Raw genomic sequence first — 19,300 nt, 5'->3', positions numbered from 1 at the left:
CGATAATAACGTTGACTACAATTAGGCTTGATGTGTAGACTACTAGACTAATTATTGCAGATGAGCAGCAACTGCTTAATTAAAACGACACAAAACACATGTCCAGCACATGATCACACCAGTCTCCAACGTTTTAATATGTAATAATCATGCCAATCATCAAATATTGGCATAATCTACCAAGAAAATAGGAATATTTAATGAAATGACCTAATCGATAGATTTCTTTTTAGTTTTCAGTTTGTGTTCACAGGCACGTTTGAGTTTGCAAACAGAACTGTATCAAAAGCTCCCCTCCTATATCAAACTCTCTCTCTCTCTCTCTCTCTCTCTCTCTCTCTCTCTCTCTCTCTCTCTCTCTCTCTCTCTCTCTCTCTCTCTCACACACACACACACACACACAGAGGAAGTACTAAGTCTAAAGCCAAGGAGAGTCCCATAGACCTCTAAATCCTCCTAAATCGCCTCAAATTTTAATCAGATAGTCAGATCGCAGCCATATGGCCCAGCAGGGATAGAAAAAGAACAAGAGTCAGTACTAGGTCACTGCTTTTTGATGTTTATTTTGTGTGTGTGTGCATGTGTGTGTGTATGCGTGTGTGTGTGTGTGTGTGTATGCGTGTGTGTGTGTGCGTGTGTGTGTGTATGTGTGCGTGTGTGTGTGTGTGTGTGTGTGTTATCCGTGGGATGTTGAAAGAGGGGTTGCTCCATAAATCATAGCTAGACACAGTCCAGATATGAGATGCATGTTACCGGCAGGAGGATGCCATGTCATGCTCTGTCTGGCTAATTGTGCTGTGTGTATCAATCCACCTGATTGTCAATTAAGCACATTAATGTCACCAAAAGGTCTCTGAATATCTGAGTACATTTGCAATTTATGTTCCTTGCTTGCTTGATAATACAGGTAATACAGGTAGTGTGATTGATTGATTGATTGATTGATTGATTGATTGATTGATTGATTGATTGATTGATTGAAAACTTTATTAACAGATTGCAGAATGGGTACAATACAGTACAGCTCAATACACACAATTGTTAAGGGGATGCAGACCAGAGAAAGACTTTCGTCTTGTTTACATCAGGGTCCCCCATTTTCAATTCATCAGGACATATATGACATACATGACATACAGATAGTCAGTACTGCTACATCTATACATTTATGACATACCAGATTTGCAAATACAGTACTGTTTGTGATACAGAAGGAGTCAAGAAAAGGGAGTATATACATTTGACGTAGAAACTGTACATTGGAGGAGGTTGGGTGGGGGGGGTTGGGTACATTGGGATATTGACAACCATACTGGGTAATTTACATTGGAGGTGGTTGGGGGGGGGGGCACACTGTATAAACAAGTAAAACTGTACATTGAGGGGGGGGGGGGGGGGAGACACTGTACAAACAAACAAAATTGTACATTGGACTATTGACAAAACCATACTAGGTAAATGACTGTACATTGGAGGGGGTTGGGTTAGGATATTTACAGGGGCCAGTGTTGAATTGCAGTCTCCCGTAGGTGTCCCTTGAGAGAGGTTTTGAAAGTGGGTAGTGATCCACATTCCTTTACAGCTTTGGGTAGGGCGTTCCACATTGATGTGGCATAAGAAACGTGTTTAGTCCCTTATTTGAGCCGAATCTGGGTTTAACATGATTTGTGGAGCTCCCTCTGGTGTTGTGATCGTGGTATTCACTGACCTTTGGGAAGTATTTTGACATGTACATGGGTACCTTGGTCGTGTAGTGTATCTTGTAGACCAGGCCCATTGCAAGTTGCTGTACTCTGTCGTCTACTCTAAGCCATCCTAGGTTGTCAAAGTGGGCAGGGGTGAGGTGGGTTCTAGGAGTAAGGTCAAGCAGTAGTCTGACCAGTTTGTTTTGAGATGTTTGTAATTTTGTTTTTAGCGCCTTTGAGGTGCTTTGGTACCATGAGGTGCAAGCATAGTCGTAGTACCCCTGAATGAGTGCTCCTGCCAGAGTCTTCAGGGTATTCTTGTTTACCAGAGAGGAGATCCGGTACAAGAATCGAGTTTGTTGGTTGACTTTTTTTATTACATTGGATGCCATTTTGTCACAGGAGAGATTAGCCTCTAGGATGGAACCCAGGTAGGTAATTTCATCTTTCCTTGTGACAATATTGTCACCCACTGTAACTGAGAAGCCGTCGGTCTTGCTGAGTTTGTTATTTGAACCGAAGAGAATGGACTCTGTTTTGCCCATGTGTAATGATAGTTTGTTATCAGCGAGCCATATGCAGATTCTGCCTAGTTCCGAGCTGAGGGCTTTTTCAACCTGTAACTTGTTCTTGTCAGAGACCAGCAGGGTGTGTGTGTGTGTGTGTGTGTGTGTGTGTGTGTGTGTGTGTGTGTGTGTGTGTGTGTGTGTGTGTGTGTGTGTGTGTGTGTGTGTGTGTGTGTGTGTGTGTGTGTGTGTGTGTGTGTGTGTGTGTGTTTGTGTGTGTGTGTGTATGTGTGTGTGTGTGTGTGTGTGTGTGTGTGTGTGTGCGTGCGTGCGTGTGTGCGTGCATGTGTACTACGCCGTGGCTTTCAGGGCTTCCTGCCTGTGTCTCAGACAGGACCAACTGACTCATCATTGCATCCAATTCCAGTTCAGTTTTAGTTTTACTTTACTGGTCATATCTAGGGTACAGGGGCACTTAACCAAAAAGCAATGCTGATTTATTTTGCACATAATAAATATATAGCCTATATATAAACATGGCATGAGAAAATGTGCCATAAAGTAATAAGTAAAAAGTAGTGAGTAAAATATAAGTAAGTGAGTGAGTGAGTGAGTGAGTGAGTGAGTGAGTGAGTGAGTGAGTGAGTGAGTGAGTGAGTGAGTGAGTGAGTGAGTGAGTGAGTGAGTGAGTGAGTGAGTGAGTGAGTGAGTGAGTGAGTGAGTGAGTGAGTGAGTGAGTGAGTGAGTGAGTGAGTGAGTGTGTGTGTGTGTGTGTGTGTGTGTGTGTGTGTGTGTGTGTGTGTGTGCGCATGCATGAGGTTGTGTGTGTGTGTGCATTTCCCCTGATCTCTTTCTTCCAGTTATGTTCCCAACCATTTTTGGCAGGCGTTCAGAAATAATCTCATGACCTCTCAGTTGAAAAATACATGGAAATCATGGGATTTAACATTGTATAAAATAATATTTAAAAAAAAAAGTGTTGTCTTTTGCACACCTGCATGTCGTGGACATCAAAGGAGAAAAGTCCTACACTTCACTTACATTCAACGTTATTATGAAAGACTATGTTTTTCGGCAGAGACCTTTCAAAGGGTCATTCTCACTTCCTGTAATGCATCATGAGAGCTACACGAGGCGCAGCATTGGTGGGCTGCCCACCCCGCCCATTCACCCCAATAATAGACCTTTCACACTGGCGGGGCTCCATGCCGGTTCCAGACCTAATTCTGAACCAGCCAGTGCATTCAGACTGATTCTGAACCAGCCGGTACATTCAAACTGATTCTGAACCAGCCGGTGCATTCAAACTGAAAATAAATTGGTGAAAAGTTGCAGTGGTCTGCCGAGGAAACAAAATGCTTGATAGCGATTTGTGCATCAAGAGAGTTCTCCAGGAAAAAGCTAGAGAGTAGTACTAGAAAGAGCAAGCTGTATATGGCGTTGATGACGGAGGACGGTAGAACTTTGGTTCCGCTTAAACTGGTGTAATCGCGGACTGGTTCGCCAGAAAGCATCAATATTCCAGAACAGAACAGTTTTTTCTTTACACAACTTATGGAATGGTTTTTCCACCTGGCGAAAAACTGTTCCTCTATAAAATGTCCACAATATTTTAAACAGAATGGACTGTGAGTTTGAGGACACACACACACACACACACACACACACACACACACACACACACACACACACACATACATACTATGATATATATTTTTGTTATTATTAGATTGCCATTACTCTTAGAGTCATATTATTTTTCAGTTTTTTATAACACTATGACATTTTAACATTGTTTAGGTGGAGGCTTCAAAATAAGCCCTTTGGGGTCTCTACCTCTTCCTGCACTGTATCATTTGTTATTTTTGTGTATTTTTAAACTGTGCAAAATACAAAAAACTGAAACTGAAACTGAAACTACATCCAGCGCAAAACAAGTTTGTTTGAGTCTTGCCCTGCGATCTCACAGCATTAACAATAGCACCTGTGTAAAAGTCCCGATAGCACCCGTGTAAAAGTCCTGCCCACTTAGAAGACAGGAACTGTTCCGTTTTGATTCCATTGGTGCAGCGTGTAATGCGTCATCTTCCTTCATCAGAGCCTCTCTGGTTTCAGTTATCTGACCTTTGTCAGGGTCGGATGACTGAAACATAGTATTTAAAGCAGCTACTAGGAAGATTCTGACATCAATACATCATCGTAAAGTCAATGTCCATACCTTAGCAGGGTTACTGCAGAAACATGTTGAGACAGATGAGACTGAAATACAATTAACATGACCACTAGAAGTCCATCGATATCCTTTATTTTCTATTGCTATTGTGTGACGAGTCCATCGATATCCTATATTTTCTATTGATATTGTGTGACGAGTCCCTCGATATCCTTTATTTTCTATTGATATTGTGTGACGAGTCCATCGATATCCTCTATTTTCTGTTGATATTGTGTGACTCCTTTATTTTCTATTGATATTGTGTGACGCGTCCATCGATATCCTTTATTTTCTATTGATATTGTGTGACGAGTCCATCGATATCCTCTATTTTCTATTGATATTGTGTGACGAGTCCATCGATATCCTTTATTTTCTATTGATATTGTGTGACGAGTCCATCGATATCCTATATTTTCTATTGACATTGTGTGGCGAGTCCATCGATATACTCTATTTTCTATTGATATTGTGTGACGAGTCCATCGATATAATATATATATATATATATATATTTTTTTTTTTTTTTTTTATCTTTTTCCCCCCTCCTTTTTCCTCCGATTTTCTCCCATCCCAATGTTAGTCGTTATGCCAATTCCCAATCCCCTTCCTGGTCGCTGCGCACTTACCCCCCACAGTCGGTCTGGGAGAGTGGAGGCTATCACGTGCTTCCTCCGACACACGTCCAGCCAATCAACCGCTTCTTTTCACCTGGCAGTGTGGACTCTCACTGAGAGGGTGTAACGTGTGGAAGGATCACACTACCCCCCTTAGATCCGATCCGCGCTGAGCAGGCGCCCCGACCGAACTGTAGGAGTCGCTGTTTACAACGACCCGGACCCACCCCGCCAGCTTTCCCACCCTCTAATACTGCCAATTGTATTAGTGTGAACGGCCAGCCAAGCTGGTGACACGCCGGGAGCTGGATTCGAACAGGCAAATCCAGCGTCTCCGGCGTTGGTGACAAACGCAATCTCCGCTACGCCACCTGACCGCCTGATATAATATATTTTCTATTGATATTGTGTGACGAGTCCAGCGATATCCTTTATTTTCTATTGACATTGTGTAATGAGTCCATCGATATTTTCTAATATATATATTTTTTATGGTATGTTTTTAGGGCATTTCTGCTTTTATTGGGGACAGGACAGGACAGAGAAGGGGTTTCACCTCCACAACCCTCTGTACCACCGTCACACACCTCCGTGTCTGTCTCACACACCCCCTGCACTTAGGCGCACACTCTATGGGCGCGCAATCGGCACAAATCACAATGATGGATGGAGGCTCCGCACCTGTCTTCTAATCATCACACTACACTACAAGATACCTGGGTCTCCGTTCATCAGTGTCAGATCTTCCTTAAGAATGGCCTGGCAGGGGCGCTCTAGTAGCACATCATCTAACGCGCTGCGTCATGAAACGGCCGACCCGGGTTCGACTCCCGGACCCGCCGTCCTTTGCCGAATATCTTCCCCTGCTCTGTCTCCCATTTCCTCATCTCCCTCTCTCTCTACCGGACTGCCCGGTAGTACAAACCAATAAAAATCTACAAAAACATATATATAAAAAAAAAGAAAAAAAAGAATGGCCTGGCAAGTATCCCCTACATTATTTCCCATAATGATGTTTTTGCGTCTTTTGTTATGTGAATACTCTACCTGTTGTATTTCCATGTATACAACCCTCTCGTAATTTTTGATGTTCTATTTCTATCGTGTTTTTATCATGTTTCCTCGTGTTCTTCTTTTCTTCTGTGAAGACTTATCCTGGGTTTTTCTCTCTGTGTCATCCACAGTTCACAAACCCCAGTGCTCTCCACCGGCCACGGTCATCCGCCCGCCAGGCTAAAGACGCACACACACCGCACTTGTTTTTTCTCCTTTTCAACGTATTATTAAATGCCCTACGGGGTTGAACATTATCCTGTCTCCTGTGTTGTGCATTTGAGCCCACCTGTTACCGAGTCCTAACAAGGCAGATGACATGCAACAAATGTCCTGAGCCGGATTCAAACCCAGGACGCTGTGATCGTGCGGTACGCGTCCTATCATGGTGAGCCACCAGGACGCCCCAATATCTTCTATTTTCCATTGATATTGTGTGATGAGTCCATCGATATCCTCTATTATCTATTGATATTGTGTGTCCGGGCCGGATCCACGGGAGTTCTGCTCAAGGCATTACGGTGCAAAAGAAACTTTTCCACACAAAATTGCTATATCAACAAAAATAACGAAAGGTTATCCTATAACCTAGATCTAGTTATATGAATACTGGCTGAACGTCTCGCTCTTCGCCTTTATGAGATATCTCTTATCTCCTAGCACATAATGTGCTCACGAACAAACAAATGCACTCACATGCACATGACCAGGCCACACCCCCGCGTCCCACTATATGACGCCGGACATGGTCACACTCTACCTTCCTCAGAAAGATTTCCAACACTGAAAACCCAACCAAGGGACCTCAGGGTGCTAAGAGCGAGACGCTCAGCCAGTATTCATATAACTAGGTTATAGGATAACCTTTCGTTATATTATCATACTGGCCAATCGCGTCTCGCTCTTCGCCATTATGAGATATGGGGCAGAGCAGACGCGTGGCACGACAAGTGTACCCCCTGAGGGCCCGTAAGCCCCAACCAGGGAGGAGGGGAGCCCCGTCCACCCGCCTGTCCTAACGAAGGGGGGGAGGCAGTCAACTCCACCAAAGTGCGAAAAAGGGGGAACCAGACACCCCTGAAAAACGAACAGCACAGGCGGGACCACGTGTGACACAGCACCCCGTGGCACACACCCACACACCCCTGCTAGCCCACCAAATGGCGGGACGCAGGAGAGGTCCCAGACCTCAGAACCGCCTGGGAGACAGAACCCCCAGTCATGTCCACGAGGTAAAACTTAATGAAGGGACCCGGGGAGGACCAGGAGGCCGCAGCACAGATGTCCTCCACCGAGGCCCCCCCTAACAGGGCGGCAGAGGCCGCCACTCCACGAGTGGAGTGCGCCCTGACGCCCCCAGGGGGGACCTGTCCAGCCAACGTGTAGCAAAGGGCAATGCCCTCGCACAACCAATGTGACAGGCGCTGCTTGGACAGTGCCTTACCTGCGCGAGGGCCACCGTAACAAACAAACAGTTGATCGGAAGCCCAGAGATCCTGCGTCCGACTGAGGTAAACCCCCAGTGCACGGACAGGACACGACAGATGAAGGCTCGCCTCTAACTCACTAGCGTGAGGAGGCGGATGAAACGCCTGAACCACAATATCCCTGGAGCGAAAAGAGCTCCGGATATTCTTTGGCACGAAGACTGGATTAGGCCTCAGAGTCGCACCGCTATCGGCCCGAATAGACAGGCACTCAGGCTGTACCGAGAGAGCACACAGCTCACCCACGCGCTTAGCGGAGGTGATGGCCAGAAGGAACGCAGTCTTAAAAGACAGCTGCTCCAATGGCGCTTGCCCAAGAGGCTCAAACGGGGCCTCCGACAACCGGCCCAGGACCAGTTAGAGGTCCCAACTCGGAGACAGAGAACGTCCCACAGGCTTGAGATGCCGAGCGCCAAGCAGGAAACGTTTCACAAGAGGGTGGCTGAACAACGTACCGCCCCCAAAACCCACATGACAAGAGGATATAGCTGCGACGTATACCCTCACCGTCGAGGCCGACAGTCTACCCAGGATTTACTGGAGGAAGGAAAGAACAGCGTCCAGGGGGCAGGACACCGGATCCCAGCCCCCAACCTTACACCACTCTTGAAAAGCATGCCACTTACCCGCGTAAACCGTGATAGTGGACGGGGCGCACGTGTTTCCGGATGGTGTGGACCACAGTAGGGTCAAGACCCATCCCCTCCAGACTCACCCTCTCAGCAGCCAAACCTTCAGTGGCTGCCCCAGAACAGGGAACAGACACAGAGATCTGTGTGCCTGAGAGAGGGCCCGCGGTAACCAAGGAACAGGCCACGGCGGGGCTACCAAGAACTGGATCAGGACCGGGAACCACACAGCCATGCCCCGGTCCGGCACGATCAGGATCAAAGTCCTGCGCTCCCGACGTACCCGCTCCAACAGCTGAGCTATCAGGTGTATGGGGGGGAATGCGTACAGAATCCCGGGCGGCCATGGATACATCGAGAAGGCATCCACCCCCAGGGGAGGATTGTCCCCCCGACTGACCGAGAACCATAAGGGGCACTGGTGAGACTGTCTGGCCGCAAACAGATCCACCGTGGCCTCCCCGAATCGGTCCCAGACCTGTCTGACTATGTCTGGACGTAGTCCCCACTCGTCGGGATGAGGACCGCCCGCGACATCACATCCGCGCCCACATTCTCCTTGCCAGGGATGTGGAGCGCCCTCAGGCTGCGCAGATTAAGAGACGCCCATAGCCAGAGCTCGACCGCCGCCCGGTACAGACGGATAGAGCGTACTCCTTCCTGTCTGTTGATATATGACGCTGTCGTCGTGTTGTCCGTCCTGATCAACACGTGCTCGCTCACCACCAGGTGGCCAAACTGCTTGAGGACCAGAAGGACCGCCTTCAATTCCAACACATTGATATGCAGTGCAGACCGGGTAGCATGGCACGTCCAGCTGCCCCCTACTGCGTTGGTCTGACACGTCCCCCCCCCATCCCATGAGGGAGGCATCGTGAAGACCGTGACGTGTGACAGCCTGCAGCCCATGGAGATCCCGCTGGTGAGGGTACCACTACCAGTCCTCCCCCAGTGGTCGAGATCCCCCAGTATTGACACGGGAACCTTCAGTCGTTTCCACTTGCCTCTCACCAGGTCTATTTTCATACTGGAAAACCACCTCTGAACCCTCCTCATAAATAGGAGGCCAAGAGGGACCACATTGTGAGGTTTTGTCCGCTGCTCACCTACTCGCTCTGTTCCTTTAAGCCTGTTGCTCACCTACTCGCTCTGTTCCTTTAAGCCTACTGTCAATCAATTGCATTCTCCTCACCTCACCAGCCCCCACCCTCGCGTTCGTTTGCTCTTCAGCAATCTCACCCTTGGACTACCTGTCATTATGTGTTTGATTGGTCTGGTGCCGAACACACGCTTTTAGTTCGATTATCAATTACCTCCCGCACCTGATGTGTATTCTAATTAGCACCCCTGTGGGCTTTAAGTACCTGGCTCTTCCCCTCTGTCCCTCGTCGGGTCGTGCCGTAACATGCCGTTCATGCCGTATCATATTCTCTATCACCAAGACTCCTTCGGGAGGTCCTCTGTCTGTTTCTGCTGTTTTCATCTCCGGCGTGAGATGTGCTCCAGCCTTCGCCTCCTGTCCAGTCCTCTTAGTTCCTCCCTGTTTTCCTTCCTTGTCCCTTGCCCCGGCCCTGTTTTCCGTTAGCCCTTCCGTTAGCCTTCCCTTTGCCTTCCCCTTAGCCGGCTCGCCTCTTAAAGGCACTGTACCTTTCCCTTCTTGTTTATCCAGTATTTGTGTTCTCCCTTAAAGGGACAGTGCCGTTTTTCTGAGTGTTTTCAATAAATGCCCGTTCTTGGCTTACTCTCATACCTGTCTTGTGTTGTGCGATTGGGGTCGGTTACAAACCATAACAGTACGACCCGACCCATCGACAACCCCAGCCAGCACAGACGGTGTGGTTGAGTTTGCCTTTTTTTTTGTTTGTTCCCCCTAGTTCCCCTGTTAGCCCTGTTAGCTTCCCTGTTAGCCCTGTTAGCTCCCCTGTTAGCCCTGTTGGCTCCCCTGCAGCTTGTTAGGCCTCTACTACCAGCATGGCCCCTGTCTGCTAGCTTTGCCCCGGCTGCTAGCACAGCCTCTATGTTAATGCAGCCCTTGCTGCTGGCATAGGCCCTGTAGCTAGCCATGCCCAGGCAGCTAACCCTGTCCCTCAGCAGGGCCCCTGTCTGCTAGCTTAGCCCCGGCTGCTAGCACAGCCTCTATGTTAATGCAGCCCTTGCTGCTGGCATGGGCCCTGTAGCTAGCCATGCCCTGGCAGCTAACCCAGTCCCTCTGCTTGGCCTCCACCTTTTGTGCAGTTTTCCCACTGCTAGGACTGCCCTTTCAGCTAGCAAGGTCAGTTTTTTCCCACTGCTAGGACTGCCCTTTCAGCTAGCAAGGTCAGTTTTCCCACTGCTAGGACTGCCCTTACAGCTAGCAAGGTCAGTTTTTTCCCACTGCTAGGACTGCCCTTTCAGCTAGCAAGGTCAGTTTTCCCACTGCTAGGACTGCCCTTTCAGCTAGCAAGGTCAGTTTTTTCCCACTGCTAGGACTGCCTTTTCAGCTAGCAAGGTCAGAGTTTTTCCCACTGCTAGGACTGCCCTTTCAGCTAGCAAGGTCAGTTTTCCCACAGCTAGGACTGTCCTTCCAGCTAGCTTGTTCTCTCATGCTGGTCCAGCCCTGTCTGCCAGCCTAGCTCCGGCAGCTAGCGCAGCCTCTATGTTGATGTAGCAGTACAGCTAGCATAGGCCCTGTAGCTATCAGTGCCCTGGCAGCTAACCTTCCCTCTGCTAGTCCTTTTCCCTCAGCTCCTCTGGTTACCCCTCAGCTACCATGGTTACCCCTCAGCTACCCTAGTTACTCCTCGGCTACCCTGCCCCAGTTGCTAGCCCCACTTTTGTTGTGGCTTCCCCTGCTGGCTTGGCCCAGTACTTTTTGTTTTTGCCTTGTTTTGTCCCCTGCCACTCTGTCTGTATTTTTGGGTCGCCGGGTGGCTCCCGTGGAGGGGGGGGTACTGTGAGGTTTTGTCCGCTGCTCACCTACTCGCTCTGTTCCTTTAAGCCTGTTGCTCACCTACTCGCTCTGTTCCTTTAAGCCTACTGTCAATCAATTGCATTCTCCTCACCTCACCAGCCCCCACCCTCGCGTTCGTTTGCTCTTCAGCAACCTCACCCTTGGACTACCTGTCATTATGTGTTTGATTGGTCTGGTGCCGAACACACGCTTTTAGTTCGATTATCAATTACCTCCCGCACCTGATGTGTATTCTAATTAGCACCCCTGTGGGCTTTAAGTACCTGGCTCTTCCCCTCTGTCCCTCGTCGGGTCGTGCCGTAACATGCCGTTCATGCCGTATCATATTCTCTATCACCAAGACTCCTTCGGGAGGTCCTCTGTCTGTTTCTGCTGTTTTCATCTCCGGCGTGAGATGTGCCGTTGCCTGAGGGAGACACTGGACTGCGCTCTCTAAGACTTCCACGGGAGGTATCCCAGTGATCCACTTCAGACCTCCGCGCAGCAGACGTCCTGCCGCACATCCAGACCTCCGCGCAGCAGACGCCCAGACGACCATCCAGACCTCCGAGCCTGGCGCGCTCTTCCGCGCAGACGCACTCCAGATGCGTCCTCCGTACCGGCGCGCACTCCAAGCAGTCGCGCACCCCTCAGACCTCCGCGCCAGATGCGCCCTCCGTACCGGCGCTTACTCCAAGCAGTCGCGCACCACTCAGACATCCGCTTGGACACCCGTTTCCAGTGGCGACGCGCTCGCTCCGTTTGGTTCCAACGCTCTTTACGCACAGCGCCTGGGTGAGTTTTTATGACTGTCTTTGATCCTATCCGTTTTTCGTGTGTTTATATAACACTGAAGATTTCCTGCTTTTTATCAGACAGTCACTCACCCAGCGTTCAGCCTTTTTGGATTGTTTCATTGGGATAATATTTTGGCCTTTACATCGCTCACTGTGTGTTTACACACCGAAGATATTATTCACTTGGATTTGTATTTTGGGACTTCGTTCACAGTGTTTATATACACCGAAGATTCTGTCACTTTGATTACTCTGTTTTTGGGGACTAGTCACCTCTCCTGTTCACCTGCTCTGTTTCCCCATTGTACTCTGAGCTAATCCCACTCCCTCTCTCCTCTCGGTCCCGTTTACCCACCTCAGAGATCGGCCGAGAGAGTTCTGCAGAGCGGCTCTGATGTACCCACCTGCTTCCCCAGACTAACCATCCCGGGAGAAGCTGCAGAGCAGCAACATTCATTAATGTTCTCTATCACCAAGACTCCTTCGGGAGGTCCTCTGTCTGTTTCTGCTGTTTTCATCTCCGGCGTGAGATGTGCCGTTGCCTGAGGGAGACACTGGACTGCGCTCTCTAAGACTTCCACGGGAGGTATCCCAGTGATCCACTTCAGACCTCCGCGCAGCAGACGTCCTGCCGCACATCCAGACCTCCGCGCAGCAGACGCCCAGACGACCATCCAGACCTCCGAGCCTGGCGCGCTCTTCCGCGCAGACGCACTCCAGATGCGTCCTCCGTACCGGCGCGCACTCCAAGCAGTCGCGCACCCCTCAGACCTCCGCGCCAGATGCGCCCTCCGTACCGGCGCTTACTCCAAGCAGTCGCGCACCACTCAGACATCCGCTTGGACACCCGTTTCCAGTGGCGACGCGCTCGCTCCGTTTGGTTCCAACGCTCTTTACGCACAGCGCCTGGGTGAGTTTTTATGACTGTCTTTGATCCTATCCGTTTTTCGTGTGTTTATATAACACTGAAGATTTCCTGCTTTTTATCAGACAGTCACTCACCCAGCGTTCAGCCTTTTTGGATTGTTTCATTGGGATAATATTTTGGCCTTTACATCGCTCACTGTGTGTTTACACACCGAAGATATTATTCACTTGGATTTGTATTTTGGGACTTCGTTCACAGTGTTTATATACACCGAAGATTCTGTCACTTTGATTACTCTGTTTTTGGGGACTAGTCACCTCTCCTGTTCACCTGCTCTGTTTCCCCATTGTACTCTGAGCTAATCCCACTCCCTCTCTCCTCTCGGTCCCGTTTACCCACCTCAGAGATCGGCCGAGAGAGTTCTGCAGAGCGGCTCTGATGTACCCACCTGCTTCCCCAGACTAACCATCCCGGGAGAAGCTGCAGAGCAGCAACATTCATTAATGCTTTTGTTTCCAAGGCCTTACCCTGTTTTCTCTGTCCCAGTATGCAGCTCCAGCCCTCGCCCTGTTCCAAGGCCTTACCCTGTTTTTGTCTAGTCCTCCCAGTCCTCCCTGTCCAGTCCTCTTAGTTCCTCCCTGTTTTCCTTCCTTGTCCCTTGCCCCGGCCCTGTTTTCCGTTAGCCCTTCCGTTAGCCTTCCCTTTGCCTTCCCCTTAGCCGGCTCGCCTCCTAAAGGCACTGTACCTTTCCCTTCTTGTTTATCCAGTATTTGTGTTCTCCCTTAAAGGGACAGTGCCGTTTTTCTGAGTGTTTTCAATAAATGCCCGTTCTTGGCTTACTCTCATACCTGTCTTGTGTTGTGCGATTGGGGTCGGTTACAAACCATAACACACATAGTGAACAGATGCCATCATACCAAGCAGGCGCATCACGGACAGCGCCGTAACCGTCCTGCCAGGACGGAGCCCCCTGAGCGCGCCGAGAATATCCACTCGCCGGCGCTCTGAGAGGGAACCAAGCCCAAGTACTCGGCGACCTCCTCCGACCGGCTGAGGAGCAGAATGTCGTCGAGATAGAAAATAACTCGTATCCCCTGATGACGTAGAGGCTCCAGCGCGGTCTCTACGCACTTGGTGAACGTGCGAGGGGCCAGAGAATAGCCAAACGGCAGCCTCTGGTATTCGTACGCTACACCCTGAAAAAGGAAGCGAAGGAATTTCCTGTGAGGAGGGAAGATCGGGATGTGAAAGTACGCATCCTTCAGGTCTATGGAGGTGAACCAGTCTCCCACTCTGACAGAGCTTATCAGGTGTTTGACGGTCAACATCCTGAACCGCCTCGCCACAATCAGCCGATTGAACGCAGACAGATCCAGAATAGGTCTGACACCTCCCGATTTCTTGGGCACCAGAAAATACCGGGAGTAAACGCCACGCATCGCGTCCTCCTTTGGGACCACGATGATGGCTTGCTTCGCTAACAGAGATTGGATCTCGTCGGCCAGAGCTGTCACTGCTGCTGACCCTGACAACAGGGTCTGTACCAAACCTGAAAACGGAGGGTGGGGTTGTGAAAACTGCAACACAAGTCCCCGCCTCAGCATTCTCTCCATCCACCTCGACAGATGGCACTGCTGTAGCCATATGTGATGATAATCCCAAAGTGCACCCGCCGCCACTTGGCGCTGGTCCGCCAGGAACCGTAGATAGGCGGCCCAGTCCCACCCGCTGTGCGTTGCCAACCCTGGACTCGCCAACCGCGCGAGCAGGGCGTCTCGCGGAGCCGGGATATCGCACCCTGACACTACCAACGAGGCAATCGCACCCAAGGGGGGACCCCGACAGAAAGGGCCGGTTTGATATGGGGGAAGCTGACATCACACTGGGTGACAAAAGCTCCCCCACTGAACACCTCCCCGGCATGGATTGCTGAGGAACTGTTCTACAGCTGGACATGCAAGGCGTGTGGTCCCCACACTGCCCGATAGGGTGGGTTCCTACACACCGTAGCCCTGCAGTGATATTACTACCACCCAAATCACGCGTGCCTGACTGACCACCGCCGGTCTTCCGGCCGTGGGAGGCACTAACGTGATACCCCGGCCTGGCGAGGGCGGGGCTGGGGGAACTCACGCTGCGACCCCCTGGGCCTCGAGTTCCCCCCCTGACAACCTTCGTCGTTGACAGACACAACACCAGGCTCACCAAACACAGACGCAGAACGTGTGGCGTGGGAGCCGCTTGACAGCACAGCATTCTCATAGGCAGACCCAGGCCTAGCCAGCAACTGGGTGTCAGCCCCTGTCCCCATGAGAAGCGAAACGTGGGGCCGCTTGCGCCTTGTTGAAGGCATGCGGCCCGCAGCCAAAGGGGACAAATCAGAGCCCGTATCCCGCTGGAGTTGGGGGGGGGAGTGACCGGAGAGCGAGCTAGACGGCGAAGTTTTTTTAGGGCGTGTAGCCGATCCCTCGGCCGCCAAGGCTGTCGGCCTTGTGATCACCTGTTTTCTTTGTGTCCAGGGTACCTCAGGCGGGGGAAACATGGCCGCTGGCCGTGCCCTCACCTCTGGCTGCGTGGGGCCTAGGTCAAATACCGCCCGCGCTCCTGCGGAAAGACCAAAGAGTCCCTCTGCGGAGAGGGGAGCCCTGAGGAGGAGAAGCCTTTTCTCCTCCTCAAAGGAAGACTGCTCCAACCAAAGATGTCTGTGAACAAGCGTTGACAGCATCCTAGTCCTCCCTGCGGTTATAGCTTGCGACTGAGTTAAAAGCTGTATAACCCCCAAAACACGCGCAATGTTTTCGACGTCGGCTGGCCCTAAGACCCCACTACCCGACACCATTGTGAACAGAAAAGCAGTCAACTGAGCAATCAAATCAAATCAAATCCAAAATGCCGCTAAATTCCGTCCTGCAGCAATATAAACTTCATCAGCCCATACAGCCACCTGCCGGGCCGACTCGCCCTCTGGCGTCGGCTTCCGGGTGGGACACCGTTCAACCATGCCAGGGCAAAGGGCCGATGCTACCTGGCCCTCAAGCCACGGCACACCTGCCTTGCGCCCTGTTGTCAGCCCATCCACCCGTATAAAGGGTAAATAAGCCTCAGCAAAACCCCACACATTAGACACCGATTGACCTTCAGCAATGAAACAGTTAAGAGGAGGGAAGAGTGGCGACAGCCCACGGCGGGGAACAAAGGAACGGCGTCCCAGCATCGTAGCATTAGCATTAGCCGCGCGCTCCAGGATAGCTGGGAAAACATCCAAAACAGAGTCCTGACGACCATGTTTACCCAAATATCCTGCCCCTCGCGCCAATACATAACTCTGCTGTCTCACAGGACAACAAGCAGTATCACTCATGCTAGTATCAATGCCTGTTAGCGCAGGCCCTACCTGTGCAAGACATAGCTCGACTGCTAACCGTCGTGCGACGTCCCTCGATCCGCTGTCACGAGATGAGGAAACCCCAGGACAGGCCCGATGCGCTGTTAGAATGTGCAGAGAAGATTCCAGGGGCTGGTGAACCTCTGGCGAAAACCCAACATTGTGTAATTTCTCCCTGCGTTTCATAACAGCTAGTTCACGGAGTGCACTGCAACGTCCGTGTTGGAAACAAAAAAGAGGATGTCCGGCGTCATATAGTGGGATGCGTGGGCGTGGCCTGGTCATGTGCATGTGAGTGCATTTGTTTGTTCGTGAGCACATTATGTGCTAGGAGATAAGAGATATCTCATAATGGCGAAGAGCGAGACGCGATTGGCCAGTATGATAATATAACTTCACGTTCACTGTCAGCAAGGCTTCTCAGCTTCTCCTCTCTCATCAAAACATGTTTCCCATGCTGTGGGGCGGGAGCTAACTGCAAAACAGCAAGCGGCAGGATTTATGGGAAATGTGGTCTCATCATGAGAATTAGGCATTGTTTCAGCAATGGTCTCATTTGTTTACTTTATATATACGACAACATATATATATTACTCACAACCAACATGACAATCATCTATTTTGTTTAAAATTCTCTGTGTATGGGGCGGCTACGTGGCGTAGTGGGCAAGGCGCTCGCCACGAAATCTGGAGACGCTGGGCTTGCCTGTTCGAGCCCAGCGCTCCACATTTGCTTTCAGTTTAGCTGGTCGTCCGTACTAATACACATTGGCCGTATTAGGGGGTGGGAAACTGATGGGTGGGGATCGGGCGTTGTGGACAGCGACTCCTACAAGTCGGTTGGTGCGCCTGCGCAGTAGAATCAGGAAGTGTCGGGGGCAGCGTGAGCCTCCCACGCGTTACTCCTCGCCACTGAGAGATCGAGCTGCGCAGGTGAAAAGATGCGACTGCTGTTACCTCAAGTACCGGAGGGGACTTGTGCTATGTATGACTTAGTCCACATTGCAGCCGGCTTGTGGGAGGCAAGAAACAGCGTTCGTGACAGGGGAGGGTTGAATTGGATGATACGAAATTGGGATGGGAGAAAATATAGAAAATGGGAGAAAAAGTGGATAAAAAAAGAAATTCTCTGTGTAGCTGCTTTTATAATAATGTTGAGCGTAAGTGAAAACAATGTGCAGGACTTTTCTCTTACTTAAAAGAATGTACAGGGGGGGAAAAAGATTCATTCACGAGTCAGTGATTCATTCAGAAATCAAACTGGTGTGGACTGGTCAGTGACAACTGTTTACAAGCTACAGTACATGGTCACAGGGCTTCTGTATAGCGGCAGCAGCTCCTGTGCAGTCCAAAAGCTTTTATTTTTAAACATCACCTATTATTACATTTCTGTAGAGACCAATTTTCAAATCAGTTTCTGAAATCTGGTGAATTGAGGTGGCTCCTAGGCTTTCATCCGAGGCAGAGGAGACCAACCTGTCCTTAGCAAGCGACCCACTCTGGAAATCAGAACGTTCATTCAAGTGTTTGAAGTACGAGAAAATGTTGCGTTCACACTGTCCTACTCTGATTGATCCTATCTGACTGAGGACAGAACTCGAGTTGCTCTTGAAAGCTGGTCCATGACAACCAAGCAGCAAGCTGTGTGCGTTTTGTTTTGTGGCTTCTGTACAATGCAAAACCCATCAGAAGCTGTTTTTCATTTAAAAATTATAAAAAGAAATTGAAGGGACCCCATTTTAACATCAAGGGACCGGGGACCCCACACGAGGGGCCGGTCTTTAAAGCCAAAGAGACAGTTGGACCACCTAGAGATTATAGACGTTCAATTTGACCGTGGCAAGCCTGTGACACAAGCACTCCACAGCTCACAAGGTTACTAAAGATTCTAAGATGTCTTTTTCTTCCATCTTTGTTTGCATAGTGTTAGGGGGAGGTGTAGTCAGTACTAGTGGCTCGCAGTGTCTGTCACAGCAGACTTATGTGGATTTGTCTATCTTACATTCACTGGCTCTCGTAGCCATGGCAACACGAGCAGTCAATGGTGTCACAACTGGAGAGGGGCTAAGAGTCATCCATGCAAATGGTCACACAAGGGTTAATCCCGGTGTGTGTGCGACTGTGTGTGTGTGTGTGTATGTGTATGTGTATGTGTATGTGTGTGTGTGTGTGTGTGTGTGTGTGTGTGTGTGTGTGCGTGCGTGCGTGTGTGTGTGTGTGTGCGTGCGTGTGTGTGTGTGTGTGTGTGTGTGTGTGTGTGTGTGTGTGTGTGTGTGTCCAGAGCGCACCCATTGAAATGGTACACGACAGAGGTTAATCCCTAGTGTGTGTTGGGGGGGGTCAGGATAAGGCTCTGGGGGCTTTACACACACACACACACACACACACACACACACACACACACACACACACACACACACACACACACACGCACACACACCATCTCTCTCCCTCTCAGGCATAGAGCTAGCCTTATCTACAACCAGCACCCCAACCAGCTTGTCACACACACACACACACACACACACACACACACACACACACACACACACACACACACACACACACACACACACACACACACACACGTGCGGTGCACTACCAGACTGCCTAACCCTCATCATCTTGACACGTTTCCCCCCCCCCCAACATGCGCGCAAACATTCACACCTAAAGCCACAGATCTATGTATAATAAGTGATTAATGCTGGAACCCTGTGGCCAGAGAATAAACACCATAAAGTGCACAGTGTGCTGTTTTCAGCCATGCTTCACAGTTAAAACCCAAGAGTTCAAGTTGTTAAAGAGGAACTCTATGGTAAAACCTTTAGTGGGTGTCGCTGGGGAGATATAAAGCTATAAAGCTGAGTGGCAACACCGTGAAAACATTATTATTGCTTCACTGCTATCACTATAGCTTCACTGTTTTCACTACTAGCTTCACTGTTTTCACTACTATAGCTTCACTGTTTTCACTATAGCTTCAATGTTTTCACTATAGCTTCACTGTTTTCACTATAGCTTGACTGTTTTCACTATAGCTTCACTGTTTTCACTATATCTTCACTGTTTTCACTACTAGCTTCACTGTTTTCACTATAGCTTCACTGTTTTCACTACTATAGCTTC

The 19,300-nt window shown here is 49.9% G+C and overlaps 1 protein-coding gene across 2 annotated transcripts in view; it reads right to left on the bottom strand.

Moving 5' to 3' along the window:
- The window catches only part of ldb1b (LIM-domain binding 1b), an 80,422-nt gene that overhangs the window by 36,271 nt on the left and 24,851 nt on the right, over window positions 1–19,300 (bottom strand). The window lies entirely within an intron of this gene.

Source organism: Notolepis coatsorum (genome assembly GCF_963971535.1).
Source record: "Notolepis coatsorum genome assembly, chromosome: 7".
NCBI lineage: Eukaryota > Metazoa > Chordata > Actinopteri > Aulopiformes > Paralepididae > Notolepis > Notolepis coatsorum.
Note: the sequence above shows the minus strand (reverse complement) of the source record. Positions and strands in the feature narration are given on the sequence as shown.